General features: G+C 33.5%; 1 long non-coding RNA gene across 1 annotated transcript; it reads left to right on the top strand.

Moving 5' to 3' along the window:
* Positions 1-9,595: 9,595 nt before the first annotated feature.
* Positions 9,596-12,042, top strand: LOC128016301 (uncharacterized). Its single transcript, XR_008184133.1, has 3 exons — positions 9,596-9,646; positions 9,776-9,840; positions 11,032-12,042. It is a non-coding gene; the product is annotated as an uncharacterized LOC128016301 (long non-coding RNA).
* Positions 12,043-12,992: the final 950 nt, after the last annotated feature.

Genomic DNA, 12,992 nt, shown 5'->3' with positions numbered 1-12,992 from the left:
TTGGAGCTTGAAAATTTTCATGTTATAGTAGCTGTTAATAAATGCCAGACATTAAAATATTACACTATTTCAACAAACAACAAAATCAATAATAATAATAATAATAATAATAATAATGGAAAAAAGCTAAAACTAAATGTACTTATGTTCAGTAAAAATTAAGGTGAAATTAAATAAACTATAAACATTAGATGAAAAAAAAACTAAAAAAAAAAAACTAAAATAAGTTTAAGTTGAAGCATGAAATTACAAACTGGAAATTATTAATAGTTATTAACTAAAAATAAAAATTAAAGTGAACCAAAAACAAAAATGAATTCTCAAAATCGTTCTTAGAATCTTAACACACACACACACACACACACACAAAGAATGACAAATGCACATAACAAAATATGAAAAGATACGTTTTTTTTATATATATATATTAATGAAAACTACAATTGCACAAACTATCTAAAAATAACAAAATACTAATTTTAGAATGATTGAAATTGAGATTTGCTAAATATGAAGAGTTTTTAAATATTTAATTTAAATGTCGATAATGGTAAATGTAAATATTACTACTAGTAGTAATAATAGTAGTAGAAAAGAGCATGCAAAACTAAATATTCAATATTGGCAGATATATTACCAGTTTTGACCTATACCAGTAAATACTGCTGATAGTGATATTTTGTGTAGCCCTAAATTATACATTCAAATCTATGACGTAAAACAATATCACTATAAATATGTGCAGCACCCTTAAGGCCTGTTCACACAGAATGCATTTTTTCATTTCACTGTGCCACTTACTCATTGTATTTCTATGTAAACTAAGGACATGTCTCACCTTTATTCTCACATCTTGGCTATTTTATTACATTTACATTTAGTCATTTTGCAGACGCTTTTATCCAAAGCGACTTACAATTGGGGGATACATGAAGCAATTTTTCTTGAAGAGACAAACAGACACAGGAAGTGCTTGTAATACCAAGTTTTAAACAATGTTCAAATAAGTACAGGCTAGAAAAAGAAGGAATAAATAAAGAGAACGATGAAGCCAAGTAGTTTTGAAAGAGATGAGTTGTCAGCGATTCAGCATTCCGGATAGGGGTAGAAAGATCATTCTGTCTGCCAGGAATGGTGAATGAGAATGTTCTAGAAAGCGATTTTGAGCCTCTCTGTGATGGTACCATGAGGCGTCGCTCTCTAGTGGATCTCAGACTTCTCGAGGAGATATAGATTGGTGAGTGAAAGTATAGGCGGGTGCTGAGCCTGTGGCTGTTCTATGTGCAAGCATCAATGTCTTTAACTTGATGCAAATCGAAACCGGTAGCCAGTGCAAGGAGATAAAGAAAGGTGTAACATGATTGTGCTTGATGGAAGTCCAGCCAGAAGAGCATTGCAGTAGTCCAGCCTAGAAATGACAAGGGCCTGGACAAGAAGTTGTGTACCATGCTCTGATAGAAAGGACCTGATCTTTCTGATGTTGTGCAGTGCAAACCTGCAAGAATGAGCAGTCTTTGCAATGTGATCTTTGAAGGTCAGCTGGCCATCAAAGGTTACACCAAGATTTCTGAATGAAGTTGATGAGGAAAATTGTAGAAGAGCCTAGCTATATGGAGAAATCATACTGTAGAGTTTGAGTGACAGGGAAGACAAGAAGCTCAGTCTTTGCCAGGTTGAGCTGTTGGTGATATTCTTTCATCCATGCCGAGATGTCCGCCAGGCAGCCTGAGATCCGTACAGCTACCTTCAAATTATCTTGTTTAAATGAAAGATAGAGCTGTGTGTAATCAGCATAGCAATGGTAGGATAATCTAGTGCTGGGCGGTTTGAACAAAAATGTATATCACGTTTTTTTTTTTTTTTTTTTTGTGTACAATGCATTTTCTGCTGATTGATATCCCAGGATATGCTTTTAGCCCAACAGCACTTGCATAAAATGGTTGTTTGGTCGATGTCAGATTTTTCCAAACAACAGACCAGGGTCCTCGTTTTGGCACAAGTTCTTCTGTATCATGTTCTACTAGTTCTGCAGCATCCATCTTCCCTGTAACGCCTGTTTCACACATACCCCGCCTGCAGTGCATATGCAGTCCACAGCACGGACTCAATGTGCTTTCACACAGGATGCGTTTGCAGTCCGCTACTGATTCGCGTCTGTTTAGTCCACATACACAACATCTGTTCGTTGTTTGATTTCCTATCATGCTAAAAAAAAGGGAAAAAAAAGAAATATATATATATATATATATATATATTAGTGCTGTCAATCGATTAAAAAAAATTAACTAATTAATCGCACAATTTTTTAAAATTAATCGCGATTAATCGCAATTAAAAGACTGAAACTTTTTGCATATGTAAATGTAAAATGTAAATAATTAATGTAAACTCAAGACAAAGAAACTATTTAAATTCAAAATATGATTGTTTATTGGAATTTTTATTTAACTTGTAACACAGATTTTCTCATGTAAACAACATCCCTGCAATAAACCATCAATATCCTCCAAATTAACTGTTGGCTTGAAAGCCATATTTATTACAGAAATAAAAACACAGGCATGTAAGTACCATTTGAATTTCAAAACAATCAATGTCAATAAAAAACAAAAATGATTTCCATGTTGAATTCTAAGTGGACTGCAAAAAAATTCTAAAGTATAGTCATTGCCAGTGCTTTAAGTGGGCTGGTACGCACTGGTTCTCAGTACCGCCACTTCCAAATATAGCTCTTGAGCGTACCGCCACCTCTCCGTGCACCCAGAACGTGCTTGTAGCGTACCGGTACGCTCATTTGGACATCTGTTTTAATAGAGGTTTTAATCTTTTACCTGCACTGCCGATTTTCAGAGCGCCCTTCACAATGCAAGCTTCCTAATTCATCCCACCCAGAGCAGAAACTACATTACCCATTCACCCTTAAGTTATACAAGTGAATAGCGCATGTGTCGCTTTTCCCACTGTTAGGTGTCAACAACTCAACGTGGCCGGAAAAGGTGTGTGAAACTCGTTATGAGTGTACACAACGGTCGGTTCGGTTAAAAATCAAATACAGTTAACAACAACACTTAATATGTTTTCTTGGCTTCAGACTCTGAATACTGTAAGAACAAGACCAGAGTCTGATGATTCGCTGACTGACACCTCACCAAATTCGAATCGTATCATTGCAGGTCAGACTCAAGCTAATGAAGTAATGTAGCTCTTTCAGGAAGGGTGACCAGACGTCCCGAAAAATTCGGGACAGTCCCGAAATCTAAACTGTTGTCCCGACTCCCGAATCTGGCCCTAATTGTCCCGGAAGTTATACTAAAGCAAAATCTTGAGTATTTATTGTCTGATAAACATTAAAAACTGTCTGCGGAGGTTGAGTCGTCCTGCAGCCCCCGCTGGCTGCTCATTGGCTGCAGCATCTTTTTTCTAAGTTCTAAAAAAATACCGTAGACGGCAAGGCACAAATTTAGATATTCATTTATCTAATTAATCTATAGCCTATGCACAAAGACAATATGATCTTTTTGTCCCCTTTTTGTTTTAAAGCTTGATGAAGAGAGAGAGCGCAAGTTGCTGCAGCTGAGGAGGACAGTGATGCACGCGTATAGGAGTGATTGACAGTTCGCGGCACTGTGTACAAAAAATACTCCGCTACACAATTATTTCGTTTTTTTCGTTTAAGCTTATTAACGTTAGCGTTACAGAAAGGTCTGATTTACGCACTGTTACAACAGTCATTGTTTTTTTTTTTTAAACAATGACATTTGAGTTCATGATTTTAATGTTGCTGTTTCTTGTGGCAGACTGAATGAAGAGTAATGGTTCTTGTGGCAGACTGAAGAGTAATCCGGCAGAGTTTTATACTGAAACTTTCCGTCTAAAAGTCCTTCCTTGGTCTTATACATATTTCTTTGCACGTTGAACACACATAGGCCACAACCAGAAATAAAAAAAACTGCAACCGCGTTAATTGCGTTATTTTTTTTTTACGCGTTAAATATTTCAAATTAATCGAATGCGTTAACGCGCTAATTTTGACAGCACTAATATATATATATATATATATATATATATATATATATATATATATATATATATATATATATATATATATATATATATATTCAGCATTGTGAGTCTTTTATCACAGAAAAGTAACAATCTTTCATAGTTATAGACATTAGTTTAAACTCAATAAATATAAACAATGCATTATTCATGCATTTTACTTCTAGGTTTGTGTAATAAGCTGCTCAAGCAAGCAGCAAAATGGTACAGAGTTTCCATATGGCAACAATTAATTTATACCCATTCATTTGTTATTCTGAAAAATCTACGGTATATCACATTATGGGAATTAAAAGGGTAGGCCTTCACTGTAAACCCAAACAGTATAACTAACTTATAATGGAAAGTACCTGGTAGTCAAAATGTGCCAAAAAGTTTAGCTAACTATTATTTTTGAGTTCATTCAACAATTATAATAGATTTAAGTTAACAGTAAGTTTTTACATCTACACTTCAGTTAAAGAGTTTAGGGAACTTGAATAATAGATTCACCCATAATTAAATATTGTAATATCACCGAGGCGGCAAGGCGGTAAGTTGCTTTTCTCTGGATAAAAGTACACATTTTTGTTGATAATTTTACTCAAATTATAATCGGTGGTGAACACATTTAGAAATTACTAACTGCGAGTGTTTTGTCAGGTTTAGTGTTAAGTTCGTGTTCGTGAGGTGCAAAGATGTAAGTTACAGAAGAGTGAAAGTTTATCATGCCGCTTCGATTTCCAGGAAAAAAAGGTGATTACGTGTAAAATAATTGTGTAATGTGCATACATTTTTTGTTATAATGTTATATGCTTTTAACTTCTTTCATTTTTGTTCGTTGACACATCCTCTCGCCTCTCGCTGAGGCCTGGGTTTAACATTACTGGAGTCTGGCACTGAAGACTGAAGCTGCTCACACTCGGTAGGTTTTCTACTAAAATGAGATAATTCATCAAATAGTAAATGTATTAGTTTTTGGAAACAATGAGAGCGGCATTTCGCTGTTTCCATGCTTTGAAACGGTAATAGTGGGACTGTTAAAAATTTGGCGCTAACAACTTTTTTTTTTTTTTTTTTACTCCTAAAAAGTGTCTGTCTCGCCGCTGCAGATGTGCAGTCTTACTGCAGACAGAGCTGCTATAACGCGGAACATTTACCAGTCATTTGATTGACGTTATCTAAAACAAAACTCTTAAATTAGAGCACATTTAAAAACACCTATTCGCAATTGGCTTAAGTGTGAACTGTAATCTGTTAAATCTAATTAAGTTTTAATGGCGAAATATGTCTGAATCTATCTATAGTTTCTTTTCGTAATAAATAATAAATTAATAGTAAGCACAATTGTTTATACACTTGTTAATTTGCCTAATGTTTTTGGTCTGTGTTGTCTCTGTACTGGAAGCTTATGTCACTAAAACAAATTCCTTGTATGCACAAGCATACTTGATAATAAAGCGCTCTCTGATTCGGATTAATTTATTCTAATGTAGTACACTGTTAATTTTAAGATGCCATATTATACCAATTTTTTTTTTTTTTAATAAATTAATGTTTTGTGTGTGTGTGTGTATTTTCAGTAGAATTGTCCCAGGCTTCTGCAGTGTCAAGTTAAGGAAGCTCCTGTCAGTCTGATGACTCTGAGTGTGAGTGATGGAAGACCTTCAAGAAAGGAGCAGAATGCTGAAGATGACATCAGAAATGTGAGTCTGTCTCATTTATATGTTATTCTCTGTGGAGTACAAATTTAAAACTCACAAATGAATATGAAAAATCAAAGTTTAACTGGGCAGGCACACAATATTAGCAAATGTTCACACCTGGCATTTACTAATTATTATTTAATATCTCAAACTGCAAAAATGATAAAAGGTAAATAGACCCAAAAATGAAATATTGTCATAATTTCTCACTCTATCATTCTAAACCTGCAAGACGTGCATTCTTTTTAAAAACACAAATGAAGATATGATTTTGAATGAGATAATTTCCTTCCATAGACAGTCTACACAACTCCCACTTTAATACTTCAAGAAGTTCATAAAGAGATCATAAAACTAACTCAAAGGAATTGAGCGGTTTAGAACAAATTTTCTGAAGAGACTTGATCACTTTGCAATGAACAGAATTACTTTTTTTCACATTTAACCATTGATCAGGGAACATAAACAGAAAATTTGGACTAAACCACGATACATATGGATTAGTTCTCTTTATGAAGTTTATGAAGTATTAAAGTGGTAGTTGCATGGACGTCATTCAAGGGACAGAAATCTTGTATTCTATTAAAATATCTCCAGTTGTGTTTCAGAGATAACAAAAGTCTTGGCTGAGTAAACTGATGAAATGTTCATTTTTTTTAACGAACCCTGTAATAAAAGTATATTGCAATATGTGCCACCCAAGATGTGTGTTAATGCCAGGTTGTGAACAGAGCCACTGTGTGACTACACAATCAATTTAGCAGAATGGTTCCTGAGAGAGATGTCATTATTTTTTAATTTTTTTTATTATTATTTTTTTTTTTAATTAATTAATTAATTCATTCATTCATTCCACCATCATCAAAAGGCTGCAAGGGACCTGGAAAATGTCATCCTGTCAAGCTGAAAAACATCTTCAAAAAGGTAAATTTGGACATTTCTGTCACTACCTATTGTCTGCCTCAAAATATTGCAAGATGGGCTGTATATGAAAAACACATTTGATATAGATAAAATCAGTTGGAGAGCTGACCTTGAGTGTTACTCTTGTCTTTTATCTGCAGGCATTAACAAGAACAGCTTGATTGCTGAGAAGAGACCACACAGTCATATCTGCTCGCTGATGGGACAACAAGGATCATCATTCATGGATGCTACACAACTCAGATGTACACGTCATGTTTGTGCATGTCTAGGTAAACATGATGATTTTGTTTTATTAACACTACAATTAATACAATTAAAAATTAAATTACTACAATTTAAGTTACATAAATTATAAAATTTAATTTAATAACACTTAAACTAAGTTTAGATAAATAAAACATTTTGATTTATATATATGAGGGATATTTTAATTAAATGAAGTAATTGAAGTTGTCAGTACTCAAAACTTTGAGTTGAACGAAAGATGATCAAAACACTAATAATATACTTTGATTTGTGAATGTTTATTTATAATTTACAGTTACTCAAAACAACTATCTATATGCTTACTGATGATATTTAAGTTTGACACAGAAGATACCTGATGAAGTGCTCCAGAAACTGCTCTATTAACTTAATTTCTAAACATATTTTCTCAAAGGGGATTTTTTTTGCAACATCTTTGGTAAGTAAAGTAGATATTTTCATTCACAAATTAATTTGGTCTAACATAGTTTTACTGTAAATTAAGAAAATATCAAGGTTGCCTTATGGCAACTCTGTACCACTATGGAAAAATAGGTGCGTTGCCATATGGCAACACTGTACCACAGTGGAATTGCAGTAATGTATTTCCCTATTGGGATATTTTATAGATAGTAGCATGAATAAAATTATGAAAATTACTGTTAATGAATGAACAGTGCTCTCTTCCAACCTTAATACCCATGGCTGAAGTTTCCTTGAGCAAGGCACTGAACCCCCAGTTGCTCCCTGGGCACTGGAAATATAACTAAACTATAACCCACTGCCCTGGGTGTGTGTTCATGGTGTGTTCACTTCTCACTGCTGTGTGTGTGAATTTGGATGGGTTAAATGCAGAGTACCAATTCCGAGTATGGCTTACCATACTTGTCAAATGTCACAACATTCACTTTTTACTTTATTTCAGGGAGCCGTAATACCTGTATTTTATGTTTTCATGCTCTACATGGTATTAGTGCATGTTTCAAGCTACCATACATTTACTTAACTTGTATATAATATTTTCAAAAAGACTTGTTTTTGTTGTTGGAAACTTTGTTGATGTAAAACAATAAACAGTTGATGAATTTGATATGCATATATGGTAAGTGCATTTTTTGTCCGTATGCAAGCATTACTATAGTACTTTTAAACCATTTTGAAGGTTAAAAGATAGGAACGTATTTACCTTTGGTTTTCATGAGTTCCAAGTATAAAAATCTATCATCTAAAATAAATGTCAATTTAAATAATAAAGATAATCATAATTTAATAGAAAAACTACATTTTTGGCCATTTTCCATTGTGGTACACTGTTGTTATATGTTTTCCTAAATACCCCCCCCCCCCCCCCCCAAAAAAAAGAGTTTACAAATATACAAAAAAAAAATATATATATATATATATATATACACTCTAAAAAACGCTGGGTTGTTTTTTCAACCCAACTGCTGGGTTGAGGCCGTTGGATAGGACTTTGGGATGTTTTAACCCAAGTTTGGGTTGAAAATAAGTCTCTTTTTTAACCCAGCGGGGCTGGATTGAGGACGCGGACGTGAAGGAGAGCACGCACGTCACGTCAAAATCGTACGTCTCCAGTGCGAGCAGCCGCCATTTTCTCAGCGTGATAGAAGCGAGAAGCGAGTGAAAGACTATGGTAAGTAAATATTCAAAATGTAAAGTTATCTTTTATTGTTTACCCGGTTGTATGAAAGGTGGAAGGTTTTATGAAAGGCGGAAACAAAGGAGCTTAACGTTATATATATAACGTTATATATAAATAAATAAAAAACGGACGCGGTTTTCGCCTCAGACACGGAGGTCTTAACTGCCTCAACTAACGTTACTGAACGGAGGATGTACTTTTAATATAACGTCTGTGAATGTATTTTGTCATATTTATATAAGATTTGACATTATCTGTACTTTTTGAGGCGTTAACAGACGGTTATGGTCACGGTTACGCTCATGTGAATTTGTCTTTTTTTTCGCGGTTAAACTGAATGTATGTTTGTCTCCTAAAGGAAACGGCATTGTGTAGTAAAGACTAGCATAATTATTTTGAGGCTGTTGAAGTGGTAACTGTTAAAAGTATGTTTTACATGTAATATTTCTTGTCGAGCTCCTGTCTTCATTGTCCTCGCGTTGAGAGTTAAAGACACAGAAGCTGTTTGTGTGAGGAGTCACAGACCTGTGTGAGGATGAGGAGGTGTTCTTCTGAAGAGAGAGACAGACGGTTTAAGGAGAGTAAACTTCAGAATAACATCAAGTTATCTTTATTTTTACTAAGACTAAAATAATGTTTTTTTTTTTTTAGATGTTGAAATCCAGAGACAAGATAACTTCATTCTTTTGAGACTGATGTAAGTTAAGTTATTATTACTTTTTTTTTTGTTTCTGTTGTGTCCTGCCTGTTAACTTCACATTTTGATGCAAAAACAGTGTGATTTTATATTTATATGTTAATATTTTATTGAAACCATTGATGTCCCTCTTTGCAGAACTCAAACTAACTGGAGTTAAGGACACACAAGTCTGCTTGTGTGAGGAGGTGGTTTTCTCAGCTTCTTCTGAAGAGAGGGAAAGATTGTTTAAGGCAAGTAAACTTCATAATTTCATGTTATCAGTTGTTGTTGTGTTTTACTAAGAGTAAAATAATGTTTGTTTTTGGTTTTTGTAGATGTTAAAAGCAAGAGACATGGGAGAGCATCATTCCTTTGAGATTTTATGTAAGTTATTTTTAGAAAATAATTTTTTCTGTTGTCTCCTGCCAGTTTACTTCACATTTTGATGCAACAACAGTGTGATTACGTGCTCATTTCATTAAAACCATTGATGTCTGTGTTTTTTTATTGCAGAAATCAAACCAACTTTGGAGTTGTCTGATTTGGAGAGTCATTATTCTTGGTCTTCGCTCTTAGAGGTAAAGTTCACACAAAAAAATAATTTACTTGCCCTCAAGTCATTCCAAACCTATAAGACTTTTGTCTGTCTTTACAACATAAATTAATATATTTTTAGTTTTCTCATAATATTTGTTAATCCATTTATAGTTTAGATAATCAGTATTTTCAAGCTTCATAAATATAGAGTTATTGTAGAAGTAAATTCTGATATTTATATATGAATACTTAAATTATATGATAGCAAACATGTATGTTCAAAATAAAATACTGGTCTCCCAGACCAGCAATGGAGGACACAAAAAGAGAATATTAAATATATTCATATGTTTTCCAAAAAATGAGCAGAGTTTGTATGAGTCTGGAAAAACATGGGGAGAGTAAATTATGAACATTTTAATTATTTGGTGAACTAACGGTTTGAAGAGCAGCCCTCCATGTACATGAATATTGTGAGGTATGTGAATGTCATGTCTGTTTTAATGTTTCAGTAAAGAAGCTTTCTGAAAGCAATATTTATTCAAACAATATCGCATGTCCTCACACTAGTGCTGCCATTATAGCATTCTGGAGCACTGTGGTGGACCGAGACATTAAACAACCGCACAAAGTGTTGAAACTTTAAAACCGATTATTTACCTATCCTTACGGATGTGAATACACCTCTACCTAAAAAAGGATAGTTTAACCTGTTAACTGTCATTCACGTTTTTGAAGATTTGAAGACTTGAATGTGCATGATACAAACCTAAATTTTTATAATTCATGACTGAAAACATTTTGAAACATGATTTTGATGAACCATTTACATGGTAATGCAATGTCTGATTTTAAAATGGGTTTTAAAGGATGAATTTTGAAATTTTATGTTTTCAAGTGATATATAACTTCTGATGATTTCTAAAATGTGATAGAGAAAAAGGCAACGAGGAAGTCTTTTTTTTAAACAAAGGTCAAAGCTCCTTTTGTAATGTAGATTTCTGAGGGTGCACTCTTGTCATAAAATAATCTATTACTTTTCCTACATAATTTTTAACAAAAAATATTGGTAAAATATATATTTGGGAGTCTTAGACCTTTCCAACGATATATAGTTTGTCAAGATTAGATTAGATTTGATTGTAATATAGTATAGTCAACGTATGCGTCCCGTATACGGGACGGGGTGACATTTAACAGGTTAATTAAATGTTTAATTTTTTCACTCTTAGGCCAATGATGAAGAACAGGCGGTGACTGGGATGAATCCTGGTCAGAGAGGAGAATCTTCTTTCCCCTAAACTGATGCAGCGGTGGTTTTAAAGGAGGACGCTGCCCTGGATGATGTAGAAGATGTCAGATGCTGTGCAGATGGGATTTCTTCATGATTACATCAGTTATGCTAAAGAGATCATGAAAATTGACCGTGATGCATGATCTGTATTCATGGACTATGAAACAAACTGTAAGTGTATAATTTGTTAAAAAAAAAAAAAAAAGTTAAATGCTTTTTCTGTGTTGTTTAGTAGAAGAGTTTACACTCTGTCATTCATACACCTGCTCACATTCTTTCACACACACACACACACACATACACGTCTATGTTACTAAGAGGGGACTATCACTCTACACTGACCAAGAGGGGACCAGTGTTTCTGGTCATTTTTAAGAAACAAAAATTACATACAAAATTTTCATTTGAGGTCTTTTTTCATAATATAACTGAAAAAATGCATTTTTATTTATTTTTTTAAAAACATGCCAAGTGGGGACCTGAGTGACGTCTACCTATCCAACAGAGGACCTCCATAGACTGCAATGCAACTGTGTGTGCAAACATTAGGGCAATTGTACCAAGTCTTTCTTTACAATCTAACTGTATTTAAATGCAACTCTAAACTTTGAAACATTCACACTATATCTCCATTGAAGAAATATTCTAATAGAAATCCAAAATGTTTAATAAATTAGTATGACATGCAGATATTTTCGGGGCTTGAGACTAATACAAATACACTTCTCAATATATGAATGCAATCACACAGATAATAAGACAAAACAAGCAAGACACTACAGTTAATTTGAGGATAGCAAAAATAAAATAAAATAAAGAGCTCTTTAAGATAACAATTGCATGTCAATACTTCTGACAGTAAAGAGTGCATGTGTTAGATAAAATGAGTTTGGTCCCCAGTTAGATGGTGACGTGTGACGCCTGTTAGACTGAATCACCTCTTCTTACATCACAGACATTAACATTATATGTTAAGTTAAGAAACTACATTATATGTTAACTTAAAAAACAATATTATATGTTAACTTAAGAAACTACATTATATGTTAACTTAAAAAACAATATTATATGTTAACTTAAGAAACAACATTATATGTTAACTTAAGAAACTACATTATATGTTAACTTAAACAATATTATATGTTAACTTGCTGCATTGAAAAATGTCAGTTGAGTTCAGTAAAACACCTTTTAACCAGGCTACTTTAGCTGTTTAACACTGACATTTTTCAGAGGCTCCATTGTTTTATGGTATTATCAACAAAAATAAATAAATAAATAAATGTAATTTGTTAAATGTAAAGGCAACCAAACAGATCACGTCATACTTCACCATCTAACTGGGGACCGGTTTGATCTTGGAGGCCAATTTTTTTTTTTTTTTTTTGATGGATGGATGGATGGAATAGTGCTAATGTTGATCTGAACACTTAGGTCCCCTGTTAAATGGTAAACTGCGACATCTCTTTGGTTGCTTTGACATTTCTTGCCAATTTCATGTTAACTTTGAAAATATTCAATTGGCTAAATTTCTAAATCAATGTTACAATCAACATATATTGTAACATTATATTATCATCCTTGCCATAGCATTCAGAGATGGTGAGAATGTGAATTATTGTTAAATGTAAGGTCAGCCAATCAGGCGTCACACTTCACCATCTAACAGGGGACCAGTGAGCTTTTTTTTTTTAATGCAACAATCAATATATAATTTTGAAAAACTGACATATTATAACCAAAAATTCCTCATAAAGTAGACTACCAGTAAATTTGATAAAAATTATTCTGACAATAGACCTGACCATTTTTTGCTTAAGTGCTATCTGATATTATCAAGATGAATTTGTTCTGACAGGTTAACTCTGAGTTCTTGTCATCTTTTATTACCATTATCTA

The sequence above is a fragment of the Carassius gibelio genome, chromosome A7, assembly GCF_023724105.1.
Source record: "Carassius gibelio isolate Cgi1373 ecotype wild population from Czech Republic chromosome A7, carGib1.2-hapl.c, whole genome shotgun sequence".
Classification (NCBI taxonomy): Eukaryota; Metazoa; Chordata; class Actinopteri; order Cypriniformes; family Cyprinidae; genus Carassius; species Carassius gibelio.
This window is presented reverse-complemented; position numbering and strand designations above follow the sequence as displayed.